At 29.9% G+C, this 18,965-nt stretch overlaps 1 protein-coding gene and 1 pseudogene across 1 annotated transcript in view; one reads left to right on the forward strand and one right to left on the reverse strand.

The window, feature by feature from the left end:
* Positions 1–18,965, reverse strand: part of LOC136080705 (uncharacterized) — a 200,251-nt gene that overhangs the window by 149,375 nt on the left and 31,911 nt on the right. The window lies entirely within an intron of this gene.
* Positions 534–18,965, forward strand: part of LOC136079912 (septin-6-like) — a 24,403-nt pseudogene continuing 5,971 nt past the window's right edge.

Genomic DNA, 18,965 nt, shown 5'->3' on the forward strand with positions numbered 1-18,965 from the left:
TGTAAAAATTAGAATTAAAATGATTAAAAAAATTAATATAATACTTCAATATAAATTAATAAAAACTTAAAATAAGACTTTAATATAAATTAAAAATTAAAAAAAAACATTTAACGGTTTGTTTTATAAAATTAAAATATGAAAAAAAAAATAGAGAGTTATTTTCTGCAAAATGTGAATGACTAAATACGTTTTTGAAATTAAAGTCTGTCTAAATGGGATTAACACACTACCTTATTAGCAGTCATAAAATAAAACGACCTATAATTACGCGGTATAAGTTTTATAACTGTGAGGGCGAGTTATTAAATTTACAAATGGGATGGCAATTTAATTATTAAACAATAGGTATTATGGAGAATCGCATATGCTGAATTTTAAGCGATACAAATTATAAAAAAACATTTATAAAAGCCTAGATGAACTTCTGTAAAAAAAATATAAAATAATGGAAAACGAGGATAATTTAGATATTGATATTGAGAAACTAATCACAAAACCTGATTTGTTAGAAGAAATAAATATGGAAATAGAAGATTCAAAATTCTATGCGCGAAAAAGAGGTAGAAGTTTTATTTTTTTTCTGTTTCTTTTTTCTTTATATACGTATTTTGTGTGTGTGTGCGTGTGTTTGTGTGTGTGTGTGTTTATGTCGGGTATCATTCAGGTCAAAGCATGAGTTAAATATTGCTTTTAGTAATTGGTGATTGAATGTGCTATATTATTTATAACATTATCTTGCCAAAATATTCTTTGTTAAATAAAGATAATAATACAATCACAACGTACCCATTCTAAAAACGGTACGATAGATTTTATGATAACCTAATTTTGTTTAATATGCATGCCAAAATGCTCACAGAAACTTTATTCTCTCTTTTTTTTTTTTTTTTTGCTTTTATAGTTTAGTTTTTCCGCTAAATTTTAAACGCCGAATATGTAAAAAATGCAAATAGCTGTGGTCATGTTATCGAAACAAAATGTTTAATGCGTGGACAGACAAGACATGTAATTGTGAAACTTTAGCATATTGTTGCATAGGAAATTTGATGAAACTATGAGAAATAACAGAACATGCACCTAACATTAATAAACATATTTTGAATAATTTCAAATTTATAGAAAAAAAAATACCCAATAAAAAGGTGAATTAGGAGAGTGTAAGTTTTTGTCGATATTGCTAAGAATATAGGAAAAATCGGAAATCTTGGCTGGGTATAAGTTTTGTATTTAACGAAATATTTAGGAACATTTCTGCATCCTGAAAAATACGAAGTATGAAAAATAATCTCACTTTGGTTTTTCTCAAGCTAAGAACAAATTACCTAATTCTCGAAGGTAAAGTTGTTTCGAAATTCAATGTAGGCTTTAAGGAATGGTGGCAATTTCCATTTTGTTAACACCATAGACAGTGGTCCCTGTACCAATTTTTTTTAGTATTAGGATATATGAAAGTGGAACTTTATTTTGGTTTCATTTCAAAAAGTAAACAATGCTCATTTTATACTTTACAATTTCATTTTTATGGTGATTTTAAGTGTTAATTTTTGTTCATTATGTGCCACTGTATCTCTTTTTATGTTTTACATTATCGTACTGAAAATTTGTAATTTTGATGCTCAGAACCCAATCGACACATTTAGTTTCTATTTTGGAATTAAAACCTGTGTGGATACGTGTTTGTCACAATCCGGGCGTAAACCAAAAACACGTGTATATTACGGGCATTTTTAGTCAAGTTAACACATATTTTTTAAGGTCAAATTTAAATATTGCATGTTTTTATTTGTGGTTTCAAATTCCTTACGGAAATGTTATTACAATATAATACTACGGTAAAACTACTAATATTTTAACTGGTATTTTTGGTAAATAGTAATTTAATTTAAATAATTTAAAAATTTAAAATATAATTGAAGTAAATTTCACAGAATGAAAACCATCTTCGATACGTGTTATTCTATTGGTTTAGAAGGTGTTAAACACGAACACAAACTAATCGTAACTTTTCTCTCAGTTGTGCCGGCTGGGAACTGCACCTTTTGCTATAAAACCTTTTGTCTTGACTGTTTTCATAAAACCTTTTGTCATGATTAAACCATGATTTTTATGATGTTCTAAAAACTTTACTAATATTTTGTTGTTTTATAGTCAAAAAAGATTTTTTCCAATTGTGTACCTATTGTGCATCCTGGTTAGTGTTAAATGTTTTCAGAGTACCTTGGGTACGCACATTTTTTTAAATCTTTAACAATGTCCATATTACAACTTTATCAGAGATAGAGTCGAGGACAAACATATATAATAGTTGGTGTCTCTATTCATCCCACATGCAGGGTCAGACAGACAGAAAATAAAAAAACTAATAAGTTAGCCATTAATTTATCAAAAAGCGCGTAGTTTTATAGGATTAGAATATGGCCTTACCAAGGACCAAAAAATTTAATCACAAGACTATATCTCAGTTAGTGAAAAACTCTAAAACTGTCCTTATTCACCTGGTTTTACGGTAAAAAAATATTTCTTATCTTTTAAGTTTATATTTTAAGTTTGAAAAAAAGATTAGATTTTGCTGTCACGCAGTTTGCGCTTCATGGTATTGGAATATTGGTATAGGGAAAAACAAGTTGGGTATTGGTATCGGTATTAGATATCGGTTTTGGCATGAGGAAAAAAGTTTGTTTTTGAAACAATACTTTTTTTAAGCGCTAACATCTATAGTCAAGCAACATTTTTATTAAAGCTTCAAATATCGGGTCAAGATTCAAAAACTTGCTTTGAACTGTGACGCGCATTTTGTTATAATGACTTCTCAAACGTCTTTCATTAGTTAGCATAAATTTATAATTATGCATAATTCATGCTTTTTATACGCCTCATTCATGCAACTTGATGTTTTAAGAAAAAGTTGTTTCTTATTGCTTTTCTTCTCCTACGTTTAATATTAATATTTAAACATTTTTGTAATTAACCAAAGTATTACACTTTAAATAAATTTATACGTAATTTTAAACTTTAGCTTGAAAAACGCTTTAAAAGTTGTAATTCTTTTAGTTAATTCTATTCTTAAGCGTAAATGTTTAAAAGAAAGATAATTTACTTCGGATGAATTTAAATTGTGGAAATTTTAACAAAAAGACGTAACAATTATTATTTAGATAAGAAATTCACCAAAAATCGCTTAGATTTCAAAGTTCAAATTAAAAACTATAAAAGTGAACTAAGGGACGCCCATTATTTAATTAAACAATTACCTGTTTTTTTTTACCTCCCCCTTGTCAAAAAATTTTCAATCTTTAAGAGTCTCTCCTTATAAAATTACTTCAATAATTAATTATCCCCCCCCCCCCTCCCTCCTTTAGAAAAAAAATAATAATAAAATGAAAAAAAACAAACATTTTAAAATAGTAGTAATACTAGTAGTTAACTTCAAGAAAAAGTGATTAAAAGTAAAATGTTTAGAAAAAAAATTTAATTCAACTTTGAACACTTTTTAAATATTTAATTTAAATTACCAATTAAATATTTAATTTAAATTACCATTTCAATATTTGATTTAAATTACCATTTAAATTACAAAGACTTGCTCTGAACAAAAAATGAATAGAAGTAAAAGTGGTTATTACATACAACACTCTTGGTTTAAGTAGTTATTACATACAACACTCTTGGTTTAAGTGGTTACTACATACAACACTCTTGGCTTAAGTGGTTATTACATACAAGACTCTTGGTTTAAGTGGTTATTACATACAACACCCTTGGAGCAGGAGAGCTGCATATTAAAATTAAAATTTTAACATCAAATTTGGCTCGCAAGTAGCAGGTTGGCAACCCCTGGTATAAACATTTAAATAATATAATGTAGATTATGTACTTACATAAATCTTTATTTGTTTTTACAGCAGATCAACAAACACAAACTTTGAAAAAATAATATTGTTACGAGTAAACATCCCCTGTGTGCTTATTTAGTTCTGTACGGGTGGGGGTATCTTTAAATCACAACACGGTTTAAAAAAAGTAGAAATATAGTTAATGTCATTAAACTACTGAAGGTTGAGTGATCGTGTAATACAAGGCTACAAACGCTGCCTAATTTTCCTTTCTTAAGTAACAAAGTTTATTAAAAAAAACAGCGTTGTTGATGTCGACTTTTCTTGACCCGCCTTTGTCAAAAATTGTCAAAAATTTCCGGACCCCCTTCCCCTATTTTGCTGACGTAATTAATGGACAGTCCTTAACCTAAAATCCTAATCCAAAAAAATCTTAATCCTGAAATGAAAATTTCGGAAATAGATAAACTTATTTTTTAGATGTACAAATTTATGAATAAGTTGAATTTTTTAAAATATTAACTCATGTTGAAGATAATTGAGCCACTAATAAAAAAATAAAAAAAATACGGCTATTCAAAAAAAGGAAATAAACACTTTTTTTATATGCGCCCGTGATTTGTGTATTGATAATTAGTAATTACTAATTTGGAAAAAAAAAATTATTTTAAAAATAATTTTTTTAACAACAATATAATATATATATTATATTGTTGTTAATTTATGTCTGTGGTGGATCAATGTAAAAATCATGTCTATCGGTAGTTCACTATCTAAAGATCCTTTCTATTGGTAGATCAAAATTATTATTAGTAGTTGGCCTTAATATGATTGTCTTCCTGGGATCGATGTAGTCTGAAAATGCTAAATAAGTGTTGAAAAAGTCGAGGGGTATTTGCTTTCCATTCAGTGGCGTTCCGAGGCGGGGGGCGTAAGGCTGTCAAGCCCCCCTACGAAATTTATTATAGGTAAATTGAATACTCTTTTTTTTTAAATATCTTTGCTTCCAACAAGGCTGCAAGCAACCACTAATTAAAGTTGGAAGCTACTGGAATAGAAAAGATGAAGATTGTAGAGCAAGATAATGATTGATGGACGACTTAAAGGATTGCAAATTATATGAATCAGGAAAGCAAGATGAAGGAAGCAAATTCCAAGGAGCTGATGTTTGAGGAAAAAAACTAGACGAGTAAGCGTTTTTGGAGCACTTAGGAACAGACACAAGGATAAGACTTAGTTGAATGACAAGTAATACGAGAACGACTTTTAGTAGATGGTACAAGAGACGCTAGCTCTTTAGAGCAGTGCATATTATAGTATTTGTAGAAAAGAGAAAAAGAAGCAACATTACGACGATGTGATAATGGTTGGAGGTTGGCTGCAAGAGCTGGTTCAACTATGTTTACAATGCGTTTTTGCACCTTGTCAAAAAGAGAAAGGGCATCATTTGAAGATCCGCCCCAGATATGGCAACATATTCAATACAAGGCCAGATTTGAGATTTATAGAGATAGAGAATAGAATCCGAAGTAAAAAAGTGTCAAGCTCGATAAAGAGATCAACCTTAGCAGATGCTAATTTTGCAACTGATTTGGTATATGGTTTTTAAGAAAGATTGGAAGTAAGAGTTAATCCTAGAAGATGAAGAGTAGATGACTCATAGAGTACATCACCGTTCATAAATGTAGGAGGATCTAAATTATTGCGATAACGATTGGCTGAAAAAAATTGAGTTTTATCTGTATTGAAGTTCACCAGCCACTGTGAGCCCCATGCTGTAGCAGAAGTGAGATCCTTTTCAAGCTCAAATGGCCCCTCCTAGCAATCAGTGAGTGTTGGTTTCTTATCACGACAAGAATAAATAGTAGTATCATCAGCAAACAATGCCACCTTAGATGTGAGAATATATGGAAGATCGTTAATGTAAATTAAAAAGAGTATAGGGCCAAGAATAGAACCTTGAGGAACCCCTGAACTTACAGAATAAGAAGAAGAGTGCTATCCATCGAGGACAAGTTTTATACTACGATTAAAAAGGAAGGATTCAATAATCTTAAACATGTTGCCAGATACAACATAAGAAGAAAGCTTATGAAGAAGACCAGCATGCCAAACTTTATCAAAAGCTTTTGAAGTGTCAAGAGCAATGGCCTCTTCACCTTTATCTAATGCACGATAAAACCTATCAGTTATTACTGTTAGCAAATCAGCTGTAGAACGAGAAGATCGAAATCCATATTGATGGTCAGAAAGTAAGTTATTAGATTCAAGATGAGAAATTAAATGTTTGTTAATTAAAGATTCAAAAATCTTGATTATGATAGGAAGAAGACAAATGGGACGGTAGTTAGACGAATCAGATCGCTCTCCAGAATTTTTGAAGATAGGGATAACAGATGCCGCTTTCCAGCAGGCTGGAAAACAGCACTTTGATAAGCACTTGTTGAATAGTTTTGAGAGTATAGATGACAGCTCCAAACACTTCTGCAAGACTATAACAGGTATGTTGTCCGGGTCACAAGCTGTAGAGAAGTCTAGGTAGGAAAATCACTTTCTTGAATACAGAAGCTGGAGTGATACGAATGTCAAGCAATGGATCAACCTGTTTGTTGGCAATACCAGGTAGAACGCAACTAGTGGAATCAAGAAATGATATTGATGAAAAGTTTTTAGCAAACAATACTATTAAAGATTCTCCAGAAGTCACGAGAGCCTAATATTTGAGATGAGATATGAGATTTCATGACCTGAGAATAGCGGGCTTTGGTGTTAGACAAAACCTTTTTACAATGGTTTCTAGCAGTAATAAACAGACGTCTGTTTTCTGGAGAATTGTTTTGCTGATAAATATGGAAGTAACGGTTTCGATTGGCAATCGAAGCAGCACAGTGTGAGGAAAACCATGGAGGAGAGTGAAGCTTGACCTGGAATCGTCGAGAGGGAACAAAAGATTCCATGGTAGTCTGAATCCACGAAGTTATGTAAGAGGCACATTTGTCGACTGGAAGACAAAAGATTTCTACGCAAGGGCCATCACGAAGAAAACCACGGAAAGAATTCCAGTCAGCTTTACTGTAGTTGTAAGATGTACGGTAATAGGGGGATTCAGGTGATGAAGAAGAATAAGATATTAGTTTTAGAGAGATCAAACTGTGATCAGAAGCACCTAAGGGTGAATGTGGGGAAACTGAGCACTGAATAGGATCAGAAACAAGACATAAGTTAAATAGAGAAGGTAAATGATTTGGGTTGTCTGGAAAGCGAGTTGAAATGTTGGCTATTTGAGTTAGGGATTGAGAAAGGCAAAAGTTGTGGGCTTTAATGCCTGCAGAACCACTGATATTAGAGCCAAGCCATTCAGAGTGATGAGCATTAAAGTCACCGACAACAACTATATCAGCTGATGGATAAAGAGAGAGAAACAATATCAAAAAGGCGATAGAGACTCGAGTCGACAAAGAGCGAGGCGATAGAGACTCGAGTCGGCAAAATCGGATTTATAGTCGGCAGTCGGCAATTCTCAGGTAACGAGGACTTTTTTTTTTAAATCTTGGTCGGTAAAAAAACATTTGTTGGACTTACTCGGCAAATACACATACTTCACCAACCTCTCTCTCTCTCTCTCTCTCTCTCTCTCTCTCTCTCTCTCTCTCTCTTTCTTCTTTAAGATCTCTATGGGACGGCCCTGGTTCCATTTATTATGAAACGGTTATGAAATAAAATGCCAATGATTCTATATTTCTAAATTAAACTACTGGTTCAAAAAGTATTCGCTGTTTATAAGAAATTATACATAAGCATCAATGCTTTTACATTTTTGTATATGATGATGAATAAAGTCGGAAATCTTTTTCAGAAGAGTTAGTGGCGCTGACATAAAAGTTCTGTGATAGTGCGCAGGCGCAACATGCAAAAGGGGTGCAACTTACGCACAATAATAAGGTTCTTTCGGCTCAAGTTAGTTTATATATTTTATGTCCGTTACTTATTTTCCTCTACTTGGTAAAGTAATTTAAATTTCCCAAGTTAGTTGGACAGAATTTTGTAAATAGTTGTCAATTTTAAGATGAGATTTTGAATTTTTATAAATGAATGAGTTTCTAATAATCTGATGAAAATAAAATTATACCTAATTACCTAAAAAGCATTAAAACATTTTTCGCGTAGCCGATTTTTTAATTCTAAATATTATAAATATTTTTATTTAGGTATTCTAAATAAAAATTAATTATGTGTTTAGATCTTATAATGTGTTTGTAAAAAAAGAAAATGAATGCACGAATATAATTGTTATTTAGACGGATAGTTCATTCCTAAAAAGTATGACTGGAGAAGTCAATGCACACAGAGTTCTTGTAAGTTTCTGTTAACATTTATAAATTTTTAAAGTATAATTTAATATGTAATTGAGTAAAGATAAAATTTTTTGCTATATATGTTGCATTACATTATCTTTTTTATCTTTATATTACCTTTTTCTTTATACCTAGTAACTATTTAAAATAACATTGATACTTATAAAAACATAAAAAAATAAAATTACTGAAGTTAAGTGTTTATCATATAAGGTTAAGTGTTAATTTATAAAATTTAACCATTGCAGCTTCATCATTTTTAAAAATGCTAATAAAATTTTATCAATTATTGTTTTGCTTTCTATTACCATTTTATTATTATTACTTTGAAAAAATAAGCTTTGTTATTTTTAAAAAAAGTTTATGCAATTTCTGAAAATTTTATTTCAAATATAATCTAATGTAAGTAAATATAATAAAAATATAAATTTAACTCAAAAGAAAAAAATTAAAGATTGCATGGCATCAGTATGTGGCAACAAAAACAATAAAGCACAATATAATATACACAATATACACTATACACAAGATAATTTTTTTATTACACACACAGAGAGAGAGAGAGAGAGAGAGAGAGAGAGAGAGAGAGAGAGAGAGAGAGAGAGAGAGAGAGAGAGAGAGAGAGAGAGAGAGAGAGAGAGAGAGAGAGAGAGAGAGAGAGAGAGAGAGAGAGAGAGAGAGAGAGAGAGAGAGAGAGAGAGAGAGAGAGAGAGAGAGAGAGATAGAGATATAGAGAGAGAGAGAGAGAGAGAGAGAGAGAGAGAGAGAGAGAGAGAGAGAGAGAGAGAGAGAGAGAGAGAGAGAGAGAGAGAGAGAGAAGGAAAATATCAATATGCATTGAGAAAACTTATAACAAGACTCATGACAAAACATTTTCATTATTTAGTAGTATGATAAATGTATCATACTTTTGCATGATACATTTATCATACTACAGCTTGAAGAGCCTGTTCAAGCTGTAGTACCACCAATTTTACTATAACTTAAACTTAGAAAAACTAATGGCTCTGACTCTCAAAGAAATTTGAAAAATAGAAACAAATTACCAGCAAAAATTTTGATTTTGATAAATAAAGTACCACAAAAAAATAGCAGTTTGATTATATGAGTATTTGAAAATGGTAAATGAATTTAAAAATGATTTGTTGTGTTAATCAAATAAGGCCCTACAAAAATTGACCATAGTTACTTTAACTTGGATAACTACAGATTATATGAATTTTTAAAAGTTTTTCTAAAATTGTATTTTTTTAAAATTATTTCATATATGACAAGAATGGTTTTAAGAATGAAATTTTTGTTAAAAAGACTGCTCCTGGCTACTAAATGTAAAATGTTACGAAAACTTTGAATGTTTTTTGTGGCTTTTAAGCATGATTTTAAAAGAAAAAAATGTTGAAAATAATAATAATGAAGTTTTACGTTTTATGTTTTATGTTTTATTGTGTTGCTATTATTTTATTAGACATCAATATTTAACAGCATTAATATTTTGTGCAATTTTTACTTGTTAATTTAGCAATTAAATTATATTATAGGGTCCCAATGGTAGAAGTCTTCGTTTAACAGGACATGTTGGATTTGATAGTTTACCAGATCAACTTGTTAATAAATCTGTTAATTCTGGATTTGCATTTAACATATTATGTATAGGTTAGTGTTGTATGTTTTGCTTTCTAAATATATAGGGCTAAAGACAAATATTTAAAGGTATATTTATATTAAGGTTAAACTTTGATTTAAAGTTTAAAAAAATATCTATAGGTAATCAATAATATATTTTTAAGTGTAAAATGATATTTAAAAGATTTTTGTTCCAAATATTTGCTAACTTGTTGTTTCTTACTATTTAAAATTGACTTTCTGACTTTTTTTGATCAATCTTTAAAGGCTACGTGTATGAAAATAATTGGAAACTAAAAATTAAGATCATCTGCGAAAAGTATGTGTTTTTGTTCAAGAAAAGTTGACAAAAATCTTGTACAACTTATGTGCATACATAAAATGGGGTATGTTGTGATAGCGAAAAAGCACCATTTCAATTGAAAAAGTCTATTTCAGTAAAAAAAGTAAATATTGCTATTATTACGATAACTATATTTATGTATATTCCGGAATGGAAATTTTAAATTCTAAATCGTCGATGAAATTCCAGCCAGAACAAGAAATATATTTGTTATTTTTTACTTTCAAGATTAAAGTGAAAGCCTGCACATCAGCATCATGGCTATATAATATATATTATAAAAATGCGGTTGTGTAGTGGGGGCACCGCGTGCTCTTTATTTTCTATTTTTCTATTTAGTTTAAAATTAAAATATTTACTGTAATAGGCATCCTATATTTTTTAACTATTTAAAATTTAAGTAACATTTAAAATCCTAAAATATTTTTATTCTCCTCATTTGCTTGGAGATATTTTAAAACAAATGATGTCACAAATTCATTAGAAGAGTATAAGTTATGCCAAAAAAATGTTTAATGCAGTAACACCCCAAAAACATTTAGCAACAACACCACTCTATATGCATTAAAAAAGTATCATTTGGATTTATAATGAAGCTCAACAAGAAGAGCAGAAAAAGGAAAAATTATAGGCTAAGACACCACAAGAGAGAAAATTTGGAATATAAAGGAGACTCATCGGAAGTTAAATAAAGTATTTTTTGGTAAAGAATTTGAATTCTATTGCGATGAACAATCAACCTTTTTTTGTAGTTGAAGATCAGGGTTCATTGAATCGATTGGTAACATGCAGCCACTATGCCTAATTCCAAATGAAAAGTTTTTTAAGGAAACAATGCTACCATTATCATATGAAAATTTATCATGTAAAGTTTTCTTACTTGCTATGAGTCAGAAGAAGAGAAAGTAACCCTAAAGGAAAAAAAGCAAAGAAAGACTATTGCAATAGCAGATTAAGAGAAAAAAGAAATAGATTATTTTATGGATGGAAAAGGCATAGATAAAATAGAAAATGAAGAATCAATAATAAAATGGCCGAGCCTTAGGAACCATTACTGTCCAAAATCCATGTTGCATAGAACTTTTTATTCACTCCTGCTTCATCTGTCTTTTCAGAGAGACTCAGAGGCAGGTAAATATTTTTGATGGAAAAAAAGAGTTTCTTACTCAACAAACTATAGCAACTAACTCTTTTATTGCAGAGAAACTTTTTTTTTGCTCCACAATATTACTAAATTTCCAGAAATCCTTACATAATTAATCTCCTTGATGGACAGCACTCTTCTTCATATCCTGTAACTTCAGGGGTTCCTCAAGGCTCTATCCTTGGCCCTATACTTTTTTAAATTTATATTAACAATCTTCCAGATATTCTCAGATCTAAGGTGGCATTGTTTGCAAAGATCTCACTTCTGCTACAGCATAGGGCTCTCAGTGGCTGGTGAACTTTAACTCAGATAAAGTTCAATTCTTTCATGATATCTCAATAATCTAGATATTCCTATTAAGATAATCCTATAAATTAGCATCTGCTAAGGTTGCATCCTTTTATCGTGCTTGCCACTTTCTTACTCCAGATTCTGCTCTTTATCTTTATAAATCTCAAATCTGTCCTTATATGGAATACTGTTGCTATACCAGGGCCTATTCTAGGAAAATTAGTTGGGTGGCAGTGCCCCCTCATGCCAGAGAAATTTAGACAAATATGGCTTTTTTTTTTTGCGAAAAAAAAAAAACAATATTTGCTGTTAAAAAAAAAAAAAAGGTCCTGAAATTTTAATTTGGGCAGCGCCCAAATTGGTGCCCAAATATGATCAACACTGTCGAAAACGATCTAGAATAGCCCCTACATACCTGGGGCAAAATCTTCTAATGATGCCCTTTCTCTTTTAGACATAGTGCAAAAACACATTGTAAACATAGTTGAACCTGCTCTTGCAGCCAACCTCCAACTTTTATCACATCGTTGTAATGTTGCTTCTCTTTCTGTTTTCTGTAAATACTATAATGGGCACCGCTCTAAAGATTTATATTAAATTCATTCTCGTGTTACTTGTCATTTAATTAAGTCTCATCCTTTTACTGTAACTGTCCCTAAGTACTCCAAAAATTCTTATTCATCTAGTTTTTTTCCTCGAACATCAGTTCTTTGGAATTCACTTCCTTCATCTTTTTTTCCTGATTCATATAATTTGCAATTTTTTAAGTTGTCTTTCAATAGTTATCTTGCTCTATAAACTTCATCTTTTCTCTTCCAGTAACTTCCAACTCTAATAGTGGTTGCTTTCAGCTTTGTTGGAAGTAAAGATGTTAAAAAATAAAAAATTGCTTATTGTAAATAAAATTACATTGTATTTGTTTAGAAAATTGTATTTTTTGCCTAGGTTTGCCTATAGTTCTTCATTATAAATGATTTTTGATTTAATTTTCCAGTCTGTTTTATATGTCTCAAAAAATAAAGTTAAAAAAATAAATTCCGGCATTCCGGCTTGAATTATTGCAATTCCGGCGGGAACTGGAATGTACTAAAATCAAAAATTCCAGCCAGAATTTTGTTACACCTCTAATTATGTATACTGTTTGTAGTTATACTCATTAAATTTTTCTTTGAACTATTACTGCTTGTGTTTATTTTGTACAATTTTTTAAAACTAATTCAAGTTCGAAAAGTAAACTCTTTGAAAGTATAACAAACTATCAATAGAAAGCTAAACAAATTTTTAATTAAATAAGTTTTTAACACACTCGTTTAACAATAAGAAATGCAAAGTCTAAAACTATTGTTTTTATAAATAGTAACTAAAACAATAAATCCATAGCAAAACTCATTTAATTCATAATAAGAATACTTTTCTTCTTTTATAACTTAGCTAAATACTTATACGCTTTTACGAGTTAAATTTTACAGTGTTAACGCTGCTTTATTTTAGAAGGAAATTTAAAAAAGTTTTTTTATTAAGATTTTTTAACTTTGTCAAACGATGACTTTCTATAATTACACAATATAGCTCTTATTTGTTCTTGATTATGTAGAAAAATAATTAAACTTTAAGAACAAACAAATAATATGTCTAGAAATTTATGTACAAAAAAGGAAAAATTGTGAAGCATATTGAAAGCCGATTACCAGTGGCTTGCGATAAGAATTTTAAAAAATTGAAAGCTACTGTCAGCGGTTTGCAGTGGTGAAAGAGTTAAAAGCTTGCTGTTTAATCAATCAAAAACTTGTTGAAAGTTAGATTGAAAAGGCTAATAAAAAATTTATTGGTAAAATTAAATATGGGATTAAAATTAAATATTGCATTAGAATATGATAAATTAAAGAATGAGGTCAGACATTGTTTATACAAATAGTGATTATATCCTTTTTAGTAATGAGAAAAATATTTAGTGACAAATTAAGATATTTTACATTTGGTGTGTAATTTGTTACTTATTATTGATTTAAATTTTTATATGTATACATATTTTCACAACTGATTGTATTTCTGAAATGTTATAAAGCTTAAGAAAATGTTGCTTTTTCTTTTTTTGCAGAAAACTTTTTTTTTGGGCAGTATTTCAGGCAGTTATTCAGGAGATTGGGCCTGAAGAGCAGGTCCAACTATGTTTACAATGAGTTTTTGCACCTTGTCTAGAAAAGAAAAGGCATGATTGGAGATGCCGCCCCAATACATGGTACAGTATTCCATACAAGGATGGATTTATAGATTATAGAGTAGATAAAGAATAAAATCCGAAGTAAGAAAGTGTCAAGCACAAAAAAGAGATGCAACCTTAGCAGATGCTAATTTTACAATCAATTCGATGTTAACTTTCTTAGAAAGATCCGAAGTAAGAGTTAATCCTAGAGATTAAGGGTAGATGACTCGTTGAGTATATCACCATTCATAATATAGGAAGATCTAAGTTATTGCGGTGACTATTGGCTGAAAAATATTGGGTTTTATCTGAATTAAAGTTCACCAAGCCAATATGAGCCCTATGCTATAGCAGAAGTGAGATTCTTTTTAAGCTCAAATGCCCCCTCCAAGCGATCAGAGAATTGGCTTCTTATCATGACAAGACTAAATGGTAGTATCATCAGCAAACAATGCCACCCTAGATGTAAGAATATTTGGAGATTCGTGAATTGGGAAATTAAACAGTAGAGGGCCAAGGATTGAACCTTGAGGAGCCCCTGAAGTTACAGGGTAAGAAGAGGAGTGCTGTCCATTGAGGATAACTTTTACATGCCAATTGAAAGGCAAGGATTCAATAATCTTAAAGATGTTCACCCAGTACACTGTAAGAAGAAAGCTTTTGGAGAAGACCAAAACTTACCAAACTTTATCAAAAATACCAAACTTTATCAACCATACCAAACTTTATCAAAAGCTTTAGAAATGTCAAGAGCGATAGTCTTAACCTCTCCACCTCTATTTAATGTACAATAAAACCTATCAGTTATTACTGTTAGCAAATTAGTTGTGGAATGAGAAGATTGTATATTGATATTGATGATAAGAAAGTAAGTTATTAGATTCGAGATGAGAGAAGTGTTTGTTAACTAAAGATTCAAAAACCTTGCTTATGATGGGAAGAAGACTAATGGGACGGTAGTTAGATGAATCAGAATATTGCTCTCCAGAATTTTTGATATAGGGATAACAGGTGCCACTTTCCAGTAGGCTGGAAAACAAGACACTGATAAGCACTTAATAACTAGTTTTGAAAGTATCTTAAGAAAAGACAGCCGAACTTAAATTAGTCTCACAAAGAGCAAGTAGGTCTGGTGAACTTTGCAGAGATAAGACTCAACAGAAGAAAAGTTACTTTAAAGTTCACGAATATTAGTGAATGAATATTAAATCAAGGTTTGAGAGAACTTGATGATGACGATGGTGTGCATTGTCGAGGCTCCAAATGCGGCCTCGACAATGCACACCAAGGGATCCAAGTGAACAGGGACACCATCCATGTGCAACATGGTACTGTTAATAGCACACCGATATTTTACAGCTGTTGATGGAATCAACTCTCTCAGCTACTACAGGGTTCAGAAACTACCAACCCGCCTCGAAAACTTGAAAACTGAGTTTTTGAGCTATACCTCAGGAGATAATAGAATGAGTTGCCTAGTCATAAAAACAGAGATACAAGCAAAACCCATGCATTAAGTCAAGAAGATCCAGCATTCAACATCCTAAACTGGAAACAATGTATTAAAAATACATCTGTGCCAGCCTAATAGATGAAGAAGGGGTGTGAAACTGGTCAACAGATAGAATCTGTTTACCCCTTAAGTTTTTGCCAAGAAGGCCTTCAACAAGACATTAGCCGGATGCGTTTAACATCTACCCAAGATGAGTATTTTTATCGAGACACCATCTCTAGTCTTTACTCAACCAAGAGCCCCGAGGCAGAGTTGGCTTCTCCTAGCTTTCACCTATTAAAGCGTATCCTACAAGGCAGCAAGACATGAAGCAGGTTGTACTGGGTTTCATGTTACCAGTAGCAGCATAAGCTGACCTGACCTTACTTTTACTATATAATGTATCGTATTATATTATACTTTATGATATTTGAACAAATTTGCTTAAACACAAGGTAATGTTAAAGTTTAAAGACAGTTGTCATCTTCTTCTGACTTGATAATGATTTTTGGTTTCCTAATTAATTTTACATTATTTTTTTTTTTTTTAATTTAGTATAGAATATTTTAAATTTTTTGTTTATATACTATTAGCTTGAATTAGTTTTTAAAAAATATTGTTTGCAAATATTTTTTTTTTTGGTTTCTTTTTATGACACCTGAAATTCATTTCATGACAACCAAGATCATTAAATAGTGCTATTAAATGATATTAAATATTTTATTCTAATGAGATAATGAATCTTTGAATTCATTAAATTGTGTTTATAAGTATATATATTCTGTAGTAAATCAAAATAATTAATTAAAGTGTGTGTATATAGTTAGAATCTATATTGAATATGTTGTTTAAAATATTGTATGTTTATTTTGATAACTAATATTTTATTTATTGAAAAAGTGTTTATTTGATTTTAAACTCTTTTTTTTTAAAGGTGAAACTGGCATAGGAAAATCTACACTTATGGACTCTTTATTCAAACGAACATTTGATGGTAATTAAATTGATGGTTTAAACTTAATCTTTAATATTTGTTTTAAAATATCTTTAATAAAAGTATTGAATATCCTAGGTTTATAAACTCTTTCTTTAAAAGAAAAAGAGAGCATAAACCTTGGATGGTGTCCAATTGTATAGTTTTAAAAAATGTGATAAGTGATAGTAATTTTGCACCTGTAAAACTGAATTATGTTGTCAACAGGCATGGTTACGAAGCTTTGTCATAAAGTGACCGAAAGTTGTCATTAGTATTGCAACTTGGTGTTGCACACACAGTTTGTAGTTTCTGTTTGTTACAGCATTTTATTTTTTTACAGTATTATTTTGTCAATTTAAGTAACTTTTAATTAGAACCTCATTAAATAGGGTTAGTGTATTTCTGGTCACTATTTTAAGTCTGTCACTTATACTTAATTTTATTTAAACAAAAAGTTTTATAAAATACCATAATTTAAAAACAATATAGAGTAGGACTACGTCTATCAGAACATGCGAAAAAATATTTCTGTTTGATGACATTTTTGTGCGGGTAAAGGTATTTTTAGGTGCATCAATTTGAAAAAACCATGTTTGCTAATTTAAAACTAATTTAAAATAAGTTTTAAATAGTAAACTAGTTTTAAAATTTTTAAAAATTTAATAGAGTTTTTTTAATCTGAATCTAATTGTAATGTTTATATAGAGAGAGTTTTTTTATTTATGATATTTTAATTTTATTATGTTGTAGATTATTATGTTGTAGAATAAGGAAGTTGTTTAGTAAACACTAAAATAGGTAATATTCGACTTTATTTAGTCAATGATTAAATAATAATCAATTATTTGTGGCAAAAAGTAATCCATAAGTGTTTACTTCCTTAATTAGTTTTATCAGTAATTAATAAAATAGTGTTACTACTTCCTATGTTATGTCTACGTTACTACTTCCTCTTTAAATTTCTTTCTATTTCTATAAAAAGAATGCTATCTCTCTCTTTTAAATATGTTAATAATAATCTTATCTCCTGCAAACTGATATAAAAAATAAAAAAAAAGCATCACTATCAACAAAATCCAAAACAACAACTACAGCGAAGAAGATGCTGTACGTGCTTTGAAACATCATTAAGAGGAAGGTATATTATTAAGAAAGTATGCATTTAAGTTCAATATACCAAAATCGAAATTGATTGACAAAAATAAAAATGCAGATCAACATGAAAGCGAAACACCAGAGCTTGACACGCATGTTAATAACTAAAAAGTTATTGATTCATTTATTTCAATATTTTAGCAGTTAAGGTTATGTTTATATAAGTTGATTTAAATTCTATTGTTCAACATTATTTATAAATAACAAAACAAGAGCATTTAATCAAAAATGGCAAACCTTTATTACAGTGGTAATATGATTTTAAAGAGAGATGGAAATGTGATGTAGCATTACGCAGAGCAGATAACATTGCATCAAACAGAGCATCATCTTGCACATCCAATATAGTTGAAAAATATTTTTACAATTACAAGAAACAATATGATGAAGCCAAAATTGATAACTTAAAAGCTTCACAATATTAGCAGGCATTGCAGTTCTAAATAAGATTGTGGTATTAGAGTAACCAAAGAAAAAAATTTCAGTTTTATAGCGCAAAGCGCAATCTCAAACTGACAGGAAACAATAAAAAAAATAATTATACTGTAAACAACTGCATTAGTGTATCAGGCTTTTACTTATCTCTTTTCATGATTTATAAATCAAAAAGATACTCATATCAATCATGGTGCAAAAATGGTCCAATTGACACAGTGTATTTAAATTTGGATTTAAGATAGACAAATTACAATTTATTGAGTGGTTGAAATAACTATTCATACCAGCAGTTAAAGCTAGGGATGTCCCGGATAACATTTTTCAAATATCTGATAATTAACCAGATAATTAAAAATTATTTTATTTGATATTTGTATCTACAGACAGATGTTTTCATTCATTACAAAACCTTCAATGTGTATTTTGATGTCAAATATTTTAAAATTTTGCCATGGTAAACATTTTAAAATGAAAAGTTTTGTTAAATGAAGAAATCAAATAAACAGGGGATCTAATAATTCTGGTCAAAAATCATTTTTTACAACTTCACTGCACAATCATGTCAAAAAAATTTTTTTCATTTTAAATCAGTATTAAAAGGAAAGAAAAAATGAAATCTAACCTTCAATTCTTCAACTCCACAAGATTGTTCAAAAGGTAATCTGTTAATTATAAAGAAAATGTGTGAAATGAAAAAGCAAATTTTCACTTCACATTTAAAGTTAGTTTCCATTGGAGTATTCATCAAAAATAAGTATTAATGATGAAAAGTCAAAGCAAATATATTTAAAAAAATAGCTATGATGATTGCTTTAGGTAACCAACCAATTAGAATTAGTAATATTAAACAGTTGGTTATCATATGTTGCTAAAGAACTAGCCCTTATATTATTAGAACCACCAGCATCTTTTGTATTTTCTGAATAGAATGTCTTTTGAGATGGAAATGTTTATACCTCAATGTAGAAAAATTGTTTGTACACAGTAATTTAAATTTCCATTACTATGTATAAAAACATAGAAGTTATAAAAACAGAAAAATGATATAAATACAGAGAAATGATAAAGTTGATTATAATCATAAAGATGCAGAGAAATGCTATTG

The sequence above is a fragment of the Hydra vulgaris genome, chromosome 05 (assembly GCF_038396675.1).
Source record: "Hydra vulgaris chromosome 05, alternate assembly HydraT2T_AEP".
Classification (NCBI taxonomy): domain Eukaryota; kingdom Metazoa; phylum Cnidaria; class Hydrozoa; order Anthoathecata; family Hydridae; genus Hydra; species Hydra vulgaris.